Genomic DNA, 12,583 nt, shown 5'->3' with positions numbered 1-12,583 from the left:
TGCAACTGCCACAACAGCGCTTTAATATCGCTGTGTAGACATACCCTTGCTCTGGCTTGGAGCCCTGCAGGCTCCGATTTGCTAGAAACTGGAGTGGAGAGGGCACCCTCGGGCCTGAAGAGCCCTGATTCTGAATTAGACTGGTGCTCTGGGACTCAGACAAGAACTGCTGTTACTCTTTTTGAAGTCTTAACTGTTTAAGCTGCTATACACCCAGGATATTTGCAGACATTCCTTTTCCTGTCTGCCCTAGTAAAATACCCTTTTGCTCAGCCATGTGTCTGAGTGATCATGAGACACCGGATAGTGCCTATAAGGCCTAGCTGCTGAAGAACCTACAGTACTTGCATTTGAGTACTTCTGGGGGAATTGTGTGCCATTGTGTGTGCGTAGAATTCATGTCTCTCACAGATTTTTTTTTTTTTTTGCTTCCATGCAGAAAAATGTCTTTCTGACAGGGAAGCAAAGGGAAGCTGCAAGAGCATTCACTCACCACTCCCTTGCTGCAGAAGTACATGGTTTCAGGCACCTGGAGCAGCCATTAGAGAGGTAAATCACTATAGGGCTGGGTACACTCCAGCCAGTGGCTCGTACCCTGAGCAGGATCACAGCTGTTGGGCTGGAGGCAGGAGAGGATGGAATATCCTCTTCCCCCACTACAAGTGGATGAAGTGTCAGACCCACTCTAGAAACCTCCCCAAGCTGCAGGAAGCTCAAGATCTTCCCCTGCTTCCTGCCCACATCACTCCTCAACTGTGGGAGAAGGGGTCACTGTACAGAGAGCTGCTCCTCCATCTGCCCAACTCCCATGCCGCTAGACCTCCCATACCCAGACATCCCCTGCCAAGCCTCACCCAGTACCCCCAGTCCTCCATACCTGAACCCCACCCCATTGAACCTCAACCCCTGCATTTGGAGCCCCCTACACCCAGATCCCCCGCATTGAGCTCCCTGCATTCAACCCCCATCCTGATGAGCCCCACCACCCTGAGCCCTACATATAGACCCCCATGACACTGACCACCAAGTAGCTACACCTGGACCCCTACCAAGCCCCACCCCCACAGCACCCAGACCCCTCCACTGAGCCCCAGTCACTTTCACCTGAAAGCCCTGGCAGAGTCCCATTGCACCTGGAACCCCACCCCCAATGAGTCTCTGTGCATCCAGATCCCCCACTGAGCTTCCTGCACCAAGATTGGCCCACACAGAATCCTCTCCCCCCGCACCGAGACCCTCCACACTCAGATCCTGCCTGGTTGAGCCTGCCTGCCCGCCCCACACCTGGTGCAGAGAGGCAGGGCAACAGGGTGTTTCTGGGGCAGGCCCACGCCTTATGCTTTGTTAGGGTCAGGTGCAGCCTCACCACTGAGTCTGTGCCCCTGGGGTGGGGAGGCTGCAGGGTGATCTCTCATCTTCATGCTTCCAGTGGCCTGTGCTCCCCACTGCTATGCTGGAGCTTCTGCATTTATTTATTGACAAATAAAACTTGCAGAATATTGGAGAATTTTTAATTTTTTGGCACAGAATGCCCTCAGGACTACTCTGAGATGTGGTACACTTGGTATACTAATGGCACCCTTGGGTTTTGGTGCACTGAACAGCCACAATAATTACAATTAATAAAACCTTTTCAAGTCCTTGTGTGAAAGGCTGTGGAAGTGCAAAGTATTTATTTAAACAAATTTATATTATACATGCTGCGGAAGTTTGTTAATGTATGAATTAAAGCCCCATTTCAACAAAGTACTGAAACCCTCTGCTTAACTTTCAGCCTGTGAATAGTCCCATGAGACTTTAATTAATTGAAGTCAGTGGGACTACTCGTGCTTCAAAGTAAGATCCCATGAGAGTGTTTATGAAATTGGTGCTAAAATGACAGACTGATGAACAAGGTGTTACAATACTACATTGGTGGAGAGTGGCTTTATGGAAGGCCACATGATGGTTAGCTCTGCTTGAAGCACATCTACTCCAAACGGTGGCATGGGCAGCCTTACACTTCTAAAACCATTTTTGTGTGGATGTTTCATGTATTACAGTAATGGCAGGGAAACAAATGGATAGGATGCCATATTTCACTTGTGTAGACAGGGACAATAGGTGCAGTAAACCCCCAGACAGGCAAAATTACAGCTATTGGGCTAGGGTGGCCTACAGTGGAGTTTGCTGTTTCCAAGGAAGTTTCTGTTCATCTCAGATATCTGTTACAGTAATAAATCTGTGGTTTTTCAGGGTATACATTTGCTGTTCTTGCTACATTATCAATTTCAAAAACAATATAATGGCTTCTGAAAAAATATACATTTAATTTTATATCTAAATAGTATTTGATGTTATAATTGAATGTACACAACAGCAAGTGTATAGATGAATAAATTAGATTTTAAAATCATTTTCAGTAGTAATCCCATCTTCCTGCCCCTCCAGGCATTTTCACTTGTAACCTTGCCTCAAAAATGCATTGTAGATGATTGGAAATGAGGCCAATTTCATCTGCTTGTACTAGTCTCAGATGCAATAAAACAAAACAGCAGGGGGAGTATTACACAAAAAAAAAGCTGCTGGTGATTAAAGGTAACATGGAATTAAGGGACTGGATGAAGAAAACACAGTTTGGGGAGAGAGAAAACCTGGGGGGATAAAGAAACAACATATGCACATAAAGGGTATGTCTACACTTCAGACGTAAGTCAATAGTTCGACTTACAATCACATCAGTAATTACTGCAGTGGTTCATGTCCACACTATCCTCCTCTCAATGGTGCACTTCCTCACCAGGAGTGCTTCCACTGACTTAAGAGGGGCAGTGTGGGGGGAGTGAGAGCCTGGGCTCTCAGCTCCACATGCAGCTCCCTTCTAGAAGCCTGGCTTGCCCCTTGAGCTGTGGGTGGGGAGTGTCATGCCCAGAGCCTAGGCAACTTCCCAGCTCCCAGTGTGGAGCCAGGAACCTGAACACATCTGGGAACCTGGCTGGCAGCCTGGCTCAGAGCAAGGAGCCAGGACTTCAAGGGGCATCAGGGAGCCCGAGCAGCAGCCTGGCGGGGAACCAAAAGTCCAAGGGCAGCCTTGCTATGGCTGGAATCCCCCACCTGCCCTGCACTGATTGCTCAAGGTGTGAGCCTACCAGCCTTTCTTGTCAATTTCCTCGCTGGACACAGACCTGTGAAATGGACAACAATGACAGCCAACAGCTGATGTAAGTAAGGTAGTGTTTACATGGACACAGTGTTGCCCTCACTACATCAACATAGTCCCTACACCTCTTGTGGAGGTAGAGTTATTGTGTCAGTATAGTAAGGCACTTGCACCGGTGGGAGCATGGCTGTAGTGTGGGCACTGACATAATTGAGTCGATGTAAGTTGCCTTATGTTGACCTACCTCTGTAATATAGACCAGGCCAGAGAGTGAGAAGCTCTCAGCTGAAGAAGATCAACACAACACAATGTGACAGGGCAGCGGACTTGGCACACAAGGGTAGAAAATATATTTGATTTGGTGAATCCTCAGTGAAACTTTCTAATTTCATACACATTTTTCAATTTTGAATAGTAAAGAATGTCAACTTAGGATAACTGGCATTATGGCAAAACCCTACATTTACTTTTCTGAGAGGTGAGGAGGATGGTGGGATTGGGGCAGGAGATCAGAACTGGGCAATGTTCCTGAGCCATCCTGCAAGGGCAGAGCAGTTTGGCTCAGAAGCCTGAACAACGCACTTCATAGCTGTTCTAATTGTTCTTTTTAAAAGGACAATCTCCTCGGTATTGCTCTCAGGGGCAGCATATACACAAGGCCCTATGAACTTTTCATTCCCAGCTGCTGTGTTGGTGTGCCAGTGGGGAAGAAGCTTTCTGCACAGTCTTCACAACTCTCACCCATTTGTGCAATAATAGGTTTTGCTCTTAATTTTAATATACATTTTTAGGAAAACAGCTCTGCTAGCCATTCTCCCCTTTGGGACCTATAGTTCTAGACTCTAGAGAAGGGGTACTATATTGTGCTTTACTTGCAAGTGTCTGGGTCTCACTTTCTGAACAATCTATCAGACCTAGGCCTTAAAAGTAATTTTGTATATTTATTTAAATCAACCACTTTTCTCTACTTTTTTTTGTGGGATGATGATAGTAATTAATGAATTCAGAAATATTAAAATTGACTGATTACTTTTCAAGTTTATCCACCAGAATGATTACACCAGACACTGCATGTATATTTCATCAGTCTCATGTTTTCACATTGCAGCAGTTGCAAAACAGAAGGTATCTCTACACTAGAAATGCTACAGCAGCACAGCTGCAGCTATTCTGCTGTAGTGTGGTAGACACTACAGTAACAAAAGGGGTTCTTCTGTCACTGTAATAAATCCACCTCTTCAAGAGGCAGTAGCTAGGTCGATGGAGGAAGTGTCTATGCCAGGGCTTATGTGGGCTTTTTGCTTTGCACAGGGCTTGACATTTTTCATAGCCCTGAGTGATATAGCTAAGTTGACCTAACTTAGTAGTATACACCAGCCCAAAGTCTGAGGCCTTGTCTACACTCACACATTTTGCCATTTTAACCATGCCAGCATAGTTAAAGTGGCAAGTCCAGCCCCATGCAGTAGATGTAATTATACCTTATAAAAGTGCTTATGCCAGAATAGCTTATTCTGATTTGGTGAAGCAAAGAAGTTATACTAGTATACAGTACTTTATACCAATATGATTGCATCTTTATAAACCTTTTTTAAGTGTAGACCAAACCTGAGGCATTAATGGCAATCAATGAACCAATCTGATTAAGACCAGGAATCCAGCAAAGTTTAAATATAAATTGTTCTTTTGTACTAGTGAAGTGACTACAAGAAATTACATGTACTGTACTGTACCTTTTTTAGTTCTTACACTCAGACCTACCATTCAAGTTTATAATAAGAAAACCTGACTAGACAGCACTGGATTGATGCTCTGAGCATTTTTATTAGCTATTTACTCTGTAGAGTCTATATTCTGTAACATAATCCTTAAATTGTTGCAATGATTGGAGATTCCTAGTATTAATATTACAGTTGTAAGTTAAGTATCCTCTTGAGAACATTTATGCTCTTGAGATCAAAGCTAAAACCCTGTTTCCTAACATGGTTCTGGAACCATGATTTTTCATCCACGCTGGCAATAAAATTATGTTATGACATGCTGGCACCTACCCATGCCAGAGAGCCATGCACTATGGATAAAAGCACTACATGAGTGCTAAATATGTGTAATTAATTGTTATAACTCATGCTTTTCTTGTAGTATAGACAGTATCAAATACATCCTGCAGCAGAATGTGTCAATTTAAGTGCATAATTCAAAGCTTACAGAACCCTGAGTACCCTCAATACATACCAGCTGTTACGGGTTGAATCACGGAAACCCCATTGGGGCTGCCAACTGATATGCCAAGGCTACTTCTGCCCCTGTTTTCCTGCCCTGGCAGCTTAGGACTTCAGTGCCCAGCCTGGTTTGAGCCAGACCCGCTAGCCTGCTGCAAACCCAGACCCAGGTCTGAACCATGTCCCCTAACAGCTGTAGGCTTAACTGAAGCAACTTACCGAAGTGTTGCTGTCTTTAACACTCAGATGTCCAACTCCCAATGGGGTCCAAACACCAAATAAATCCGTTTTACCTTGTATAAAGCTTATTGTTTGCCCTCTATAACACTGATAGATATGCACAGCTGTTTGCCTTCCCCCCGCCTCCCGTATTAATACATACTCTGGGTTAATTAATAAGTAAAAAGTGATTTTATTAAATACAGAAAGTAGGATTTAAGTGGTTCCAAGAAGTGACAGAACAAAGTGAATTACCAAGTAAAATAAAATAAAATACGCAAATCTGAGGCTAATAGAGTAATATAATTGAGTACTGATAAAATCTCACCCTGAGAGTAAGTCTCTTTCACAGACTGGACTCCTTCCTAGTCTGGGCACAGTCCTTTACCCTGGTACAGCTCTTGTTCCAGCTCAGGTGGTAGCTAGGGGATTCCTCATGATGGCTGCCCCCTCTGTTCTGTTCCACCCATTTATATATCTTTTGCATAAGGCGGGAATCCTTTGCCCCTCTCTGGGTTCCCACCCCCTCCTTTTTAATGGAAAAGCACCAAGTTAAAGATGGATTCCAGTTCAGGTGACATGATCACATAATATATTTATTAATATATTAATTTAAAATTAAATTAAAATGTTTATCTTACGCCGCCAGCCCGCTGTCAGCCTGGGGTTCTGTTCTGTTCACCTAGACTGGCAGTGGGCTGAGCGGGGCCTGTGACCGGGACCCCGGCTGGCAAGGCTCTGGCATCCAGAACCCCAGACCGCAGCGGGCTGTGCGGGGCCGGTGGCCGGGACCCCAGACCGGTAGTGGGCTGAGCCACTCAACCCACTGCCGCTCAGGGGTTCCATCTGCTGGCTCCTGCCAGCCGGGATCCTGGCTGCTGGACCTGCTCAGCCCACTGCTGATCTGGGGTCCCGGCCCTGCCCACATACAGTGGGTACCTACCTTCTCCCTGGTTCTGGCCCATTCTCTTCCTCTCTCTGCACTGAGCTGAGGGTGGGAGTGGACTGAGCACAGGGCTGGGGGTGAAGGAGGGAGGGGGCTCAGAGTTGGGGCAGGAGGTTTGGGTGTGGGGCACTTACCTGGGCAGCTCCCATTTGGTGTGAAGGGTGCAGGTGGGAATGTGGGGGGTGGGGTGCAGGAGCTCCCATTTGGTGCTCAGGGTGGGGATGTGAGGGGTGCATGGGGACTGTATGTGGGGTGCAGGTGTCGGGGGGGCTGGGTATGTGGGGGGGTGCCAGAGTCAGGGCTAGGGTCTTGGGGCATGGGTGAAGGAGTCAAGCAGAGGGCTGGGTGCATATGAGGGGGTACTGAGCTCAGGGCAGGGACCTGGGGTGTGTGCAGGGCATAGAGCTCAAGGCGCGGGGTTGCAGGGCAGAGGGCTGGGTTTGTAGGGGGGCGGTCAGGGCAGAGGGCTGTGTGTGTGTGTGTGGGAGGGGTCAGGGCAGAGCTCCCCGCCACTCCTGCGGCCCCCAGCTGGCTCACCCACTTGGGGCCCCGCTGCGCACCACAGGAGCGCAACTAGCACCCCCCTGGCAAGGGAGTCCCCTCTGGCTGTGTCTGGAGGAGCTGCTCCGGGTGGCGCATGACCCCGCAGTATGCGAGCTCCTCGCCCCAGGGCTTTCTAGCCGCCACCAATTACCGCTCACCTGCACCTGCTATGTGCTCAGCTCCTCCCAGCTAACGAACAGCAGGTCATCCATGGCCGCGGCCGGGCGCCTCCTCCCGGGGACGCTCAGCAGCCTCTACTGCCCCCACTTCCTGCCGCCGGGAGTCGGGACCGGGTCCCGCAGTGAACCCGCTCCCCCTGGCACACTGCCAATCCGCCATGGCCAGCTATACCAAGGCGGCCCAGGAGAGCGGGCCCCTCTGTGCCCCCGGACAGGGCTCCTCACCGGGTGAGGGGATGCGGGAGCCCACGGGCAGGCTGCTGAGGCGGCTCTTCTCTCGGGGGGAGCGGGCTCTGCCCCTCACTGGCTGTGTGTCCTCGGGACTCTGGCAGGCAGCAGTGTGCCATCGGTTGTGGACCCCTGCTGTAAGATTTCATTACCCACTTGCCAGCACACGTATATAGGGAGACTTACAAGTAAAACAGAGCCATCTGCAGACAATTGTCCTGGTTAATGGGAGTCATCAAGATTCCAAATGACCATTAATGGCCCACACTTTGCATAATTACAATAGGCCCTCAGAGTTACATTTCATAATTCTAGTTTCAGATACAAGAGTGGTACATTTATACAAATAGGATGACCACACTCAGTAGATTATAAGCTTTGTAATGATACCTTACAAGAGACCTTTTGCATGAAGCATATTCCAGTTACATTATATTTAAACTCATTAGCATATTTTCATAAAATCATATAAAGTGCAAAGTCACACCAGCCTCACCTCCCCTACACTTAAGTTTTCTTCTTTGATGGGGAAGAGATCTGTCAGCTTGAAATATCTTCTAATGGTTCTTAATCTTCAGGGGAGGCCCACAGCCCTTTACCCTTCTGGCCTATTAGGGGTAGACCCAAGGCATTTATTCCTTCTTCTGAACTCGGCTGACTTTAGAGGTATCTTTTGAATCTTTTTCTAGATAGTTTTTGAGTAGGAAATTTCTTACCTCTTGGAGGTCCTTTGCCTGGTATCCTAAGGGCAGAGAACCCTGGACACCTCGCTTCCTATCTTCCTGTTCTTTTCTAATACACTTGAGGACCTAAGCATCAAGGAATGACAAACCAAAACAAGAGGAGGTATTCAAATGATGTTATAAGATGCCTCATAGGCAGTAGCAAAGCTGCATATGCACTAAATGACCACAGTGAGGAATAACATTCAAAATACATACAGTACATGAAAGAACTGGCGTTATGGTAGTGACAGAGGGGGGATGCATGAAAATACTGTAATGCTAAAGGGGAAAGAAGAATCCAATTCCTGAAGTCCCATGTTGTTGACACATGACCCCATCTCCTTGCTGTATTTGGTGTTTCTGTGGCCAGGAGTGCATTCCTTGACCCCCCCAAGCATATTCTGATGTCCTGGAGGGCAAAAAAAGTACTCTCCGGTTATAAGACAACTGGCAATGATAATGAATTGGGATATCCCCGTTCAGAGTCAACCCATTTGATCCCTTACTCATAGAGGAACGAAAGCCAAGGAATGCAGGAGGAGTCTCCAAGGACAGAGGTGAACTGATGGGTCCTCTGCCTGCAGTCACTTAATTTTGAGTAGGGTCTTCTGCACTAACATGTGGTCATTTCCAAGACCCCTAGACCCGATGCTGTCCCAATTTATTTTCTCCATTAAAATTAACAGGCACAGATATATTCTCTGAGAATCTTGGATCTTGAGATTTCATTGAGATCACATATCTCCCCATAATCATATTCCATCAAGGGGACAAGTTACACTCTCTCTCTCTCTCTCTCTCTCTCTCTCATGGCTATCAGCTCTCTGGATAGACAAAGCATTCAGAATAGTTTTGCTGCATTGTGAAGTTTTCATCAAATGCATAGACACTACTATTTCAGAGCCTATTTCCGGGCATGTTGCATAAATGGCAGACGGCCAAAGATAGCATCCACATGGTGGTTGGAATCAACAAAGCTAACATAATAAAAGCATTTAATGACTGTAATGTGTACAGCTTGAGATTCTTTCCACACAGACTGCAACTCTGTATCAGTGGCCATTGTTAGGACAACCCCCTGCAGGAACCCTGATAGCAGTCATCTTGGAAGTTGAATGAACATTTCAAATATTATTTTTCTTCCACTTCCACGCTGCACAGAATGCAGGTGATTATGATTGGCTTCTTTGAGATGTCATGAACAGGGCTGTGTAAATAACAGATTTTTTGATAAGGTGGTCAAACTGAAAAATGATGAAAAAAATGATTTTGGATCAACCGCAAATTAATTTTGTTACTGTTTCAGCAAAACAGAAAAGTTAAAAAAAAATGGGATCAAATGGAAGTAAAATTCTAAACAAAAAGTTGTTTCAAATCAAAAAATGAAAACATTTAATTTAGAAAATGTCAAATCAAAAAGTTTTGACTTTCTTAGAACTTTCTTTTCTTTTTGGCTGAAAAAATTTGGTAAATTTTACATTAATTTGTGAAATGTTGTGGTTGACTTGAAAAAAATTTGTCCACAAAAATTTGCCCAGCTCTAGTCAAGAGCAATTACAACATGTTTAGATACCAATGGGAAAATAAATGGTTTATTATGGTAATTGTTGCAAAGACCTCAGTGTCAATCCATTGACTCTGTCCTTGTGGAATTTTGCAGAGGCTTAGGGTGACCAGGCATCCAGTTTTTAAAGGGACAGTCCCATATTTAAGCCCTCCTGCACGTATCCTGACTTTTTCTTAAAAACAGGCAAATTGTCCCATATTTTCTGTCCTTCCTCTCCCCCCTCCCAGTGCTGATGTATTCCTGATTCTACAGATGCCTTAAAAACTCATCTGCTAAGTAATGTTACAGTTTTCATGCAATTTTATATTTAATTGCGCCAAGCAATGTTAATGCAGAGTTAAAGATGCTTGGTAGTATGTCATCCACTTGCAGAATGCTGACTTGAGCAAAACTCAAACTTCTGAAAACCAGGAAAAATGCACAGTTAAAGTTGCCCATGAAACCTTATCTCCGCCCTCTTTCAGCAGTGCCCTAATACACTGTGTGAATACACATATCTTTATGCTGTCACCACAGCTGCTGAAGTGTACAAGCTCTTCACTTTCTTTTAGAACCCATTCACTCTCACGCACAAGATCCAATGTAACATTATTAAAGGACAAAAAGAAGGGGGAAAAAGTTTTTTGAGGCTGCTGTCTTTGAGCAGTCTGGTGAAGGGGACAGCAATAGATGAGAATTCCAGTTGTTAAGGGCTGGATCTTGTCCACAAGAGATTGTACCTGGCTCTTCCCCAAGGTATAACTTAGGTAAATTGTCTTGTCTTTGCTTATGTGGAATTCTGTGGGGCTTGCGGTTAGTCCACCCTCTTCGAGGGACCAGAGTGCAGCAGCTGCTTGCTTCAGGTGGTCCTCCCAGTTACACCAGTGCAACTCCATGGTTTCACCAGTATAAGTGAGAGCAGAATTTAGCTATTTTCTACTGTTGAACAGCATCAGATACATAAACATTAAAAGAGAAAAACTGTGTACTTGTTTGTAATGACACGAATAACTCACTTGTAACTTGATAACTCATGAGTAATGTGATCATTTCAGACTCATGCCAATAAAATCATTCTGTATTCTCTCACATCATGCCACACTGTAGCCTATGAATCTTGTATTTGTAGCTCCAAGAAAACTTTATCATCTTAGTTGAAGCCATTATGTACGCAGTTGAAGGAGTGTCAAGTTAATCACAGGATTACTTTTGATTTATTTGCATGTACAAGGTCCTTTGAAGTACAAGAGGTGGTATTTACGTGGAATGATAATGTCTGTTATAGTAAAGAGATGGATCACTTTGTATAAGAGACAATGGCCCTATTTCTCTTCTAACTTACATGGGCTTTGCAATGGTTTAACACCACTGATATGAAGATACTCTTGATTTGCATGGAGTAAATGAGATCAGAATCAGATTAACTGTTATTTAAGTAGTTTTTAGAGCTGGTCCAAGTTCTGGAAAGAATTCAGTTTCCATTCTGTCTGTGTCTGAGGCCATGTTTACACTACAATCATTGGCTGACGCAAGTTACATTGGCATAAAGCCGCTGTAGTTAGTTTACTGCTTGTGCGCATGCATACTTGGCAGCTTTTGTACTCACCAGGAGTGCTTGTGTCAAAGCACAGTGCAGTACACCATGGGTAGGTATCCCAATGTGACCAGACAGCAAGTGTGAAAATCGGGATGGGGTGGCAGGTAATAGGTACCTATATAAGACAAAGCCCCAAATATCGGGACTGTTCCTATCAAATTGGGACATCTGCTCACTGTACACACGCCACCATCCAGGAAATTTTTGCAGTGTGTCATGGAGTAGAAACGAGTAGTGCAGGGGTGACTGGGAGTAAGGGATCGAGTTCCCATCATGCACCTTTCTCCATCCCATAATGTTATACATATCCCATAATTTTTGCACTTTTAAAAAAAAATCCCACAAACCTGTGCAACACTTTTCCTTGTCGACCATCTCTGACAGAATCACAGAGCTTGCAGCACTCTGTGCTATCATCATGAACATTGCAAATACAGGACCCTTGATCCAATCTTTTGGGTTATTTTTTGATCATTGACTTGTGCCATCATTTCTTATCTCCAGGGCCTAAAATAGCTAAGCTAAAGTCTTGCAGACCTCAACCCACAGTTTCTTGCATTTCTGCTTGTCTTACTCATGTCTATTACGTAGTTCTTCTAAATTTTGATCAATCTTATACTTTTATAATCCTACAAATTAACTCTGATTAACATACAATTAATATATGTAATATAACATATTGATGAATCATAAAACCACACAATAAATGGATACTAAACTAAGATCATTCGCTACACTTGTCACAGAGTAAGTACCTCAGTAGAAAGAGTTTCTTTTCTTTGGTTATGCTTGCTTTGGTGGATCACTGACATCAATTTACGCTGGTCAGAGATCTTTAAGAACACAGGACTATTCAGAAAGCTGCAAGTAGGGCCATCCTTTTCCAACCATAGATTACCATTGGTGATACTGAAAGGCCAATAGTGCTCCTGAGGAACCCAGCCTACCTCTTATTCCCCTGGCTCATGAAGCCAGACACTGGCCACTTTGACAACACCAAGGAAAGATTCAGCTACCAACTCCACGGGTGCAGAATGATAGTGGACTGTACTTTCGGTAGATTGAAGGGAGCTGGCAATATTTACTCACAAGACTGGATCTCAGTGGGAAAAATATCCCGATGGTTATAGCTGCCAGTTATGTCCTTCAAAATTAAGGCTACGATTATGTGCTGCCTCAGAAGCCCCATTATGTCCTGATACATCGCTCTCTCCTTTTTTTCTGCTGGGACTCCTTAGC

General features: G+C 45.0%; 1 protein-coding gene across 1 annotated transcript in view; it reads left to right on the top strand.

The window, feature by feature from the left end:
• The window catches only part of ATP10D (ATPase phospholipid transporting 10D (putative)), a 113,601-nt gene that overhangs the window by 1,512 nt on the left and 99,506 nt on the right, over nt 1–12,583 (top strand). Inside the window, exon 2 of the mRNA XM_039540192.1 lies at nt 440–549. The gene's annotated coding sequence lies outside the window, so the exon portion shown is untranslated. The remainder of the gene's footprint in view (nt 1–439; nt 550–12,583) is intronic.

This window comes from Mauremys reevesii, linkage group 5, assembly GCF_016161935.1.
Source record: "Mauremys reevesii isolate NIE-2019 linkage group 5, ASM1616193v1, whole genome shotgun sequence".
Classification (NCBI taxonomy): Eukaryota; Metazoa; Chordata; order Testudines; family Geoemydidae; genus Mauremys; species Mauremys reevesii.
This window is presented reverse-complemented; position numbering and strand designations above follow the sequence as displayed.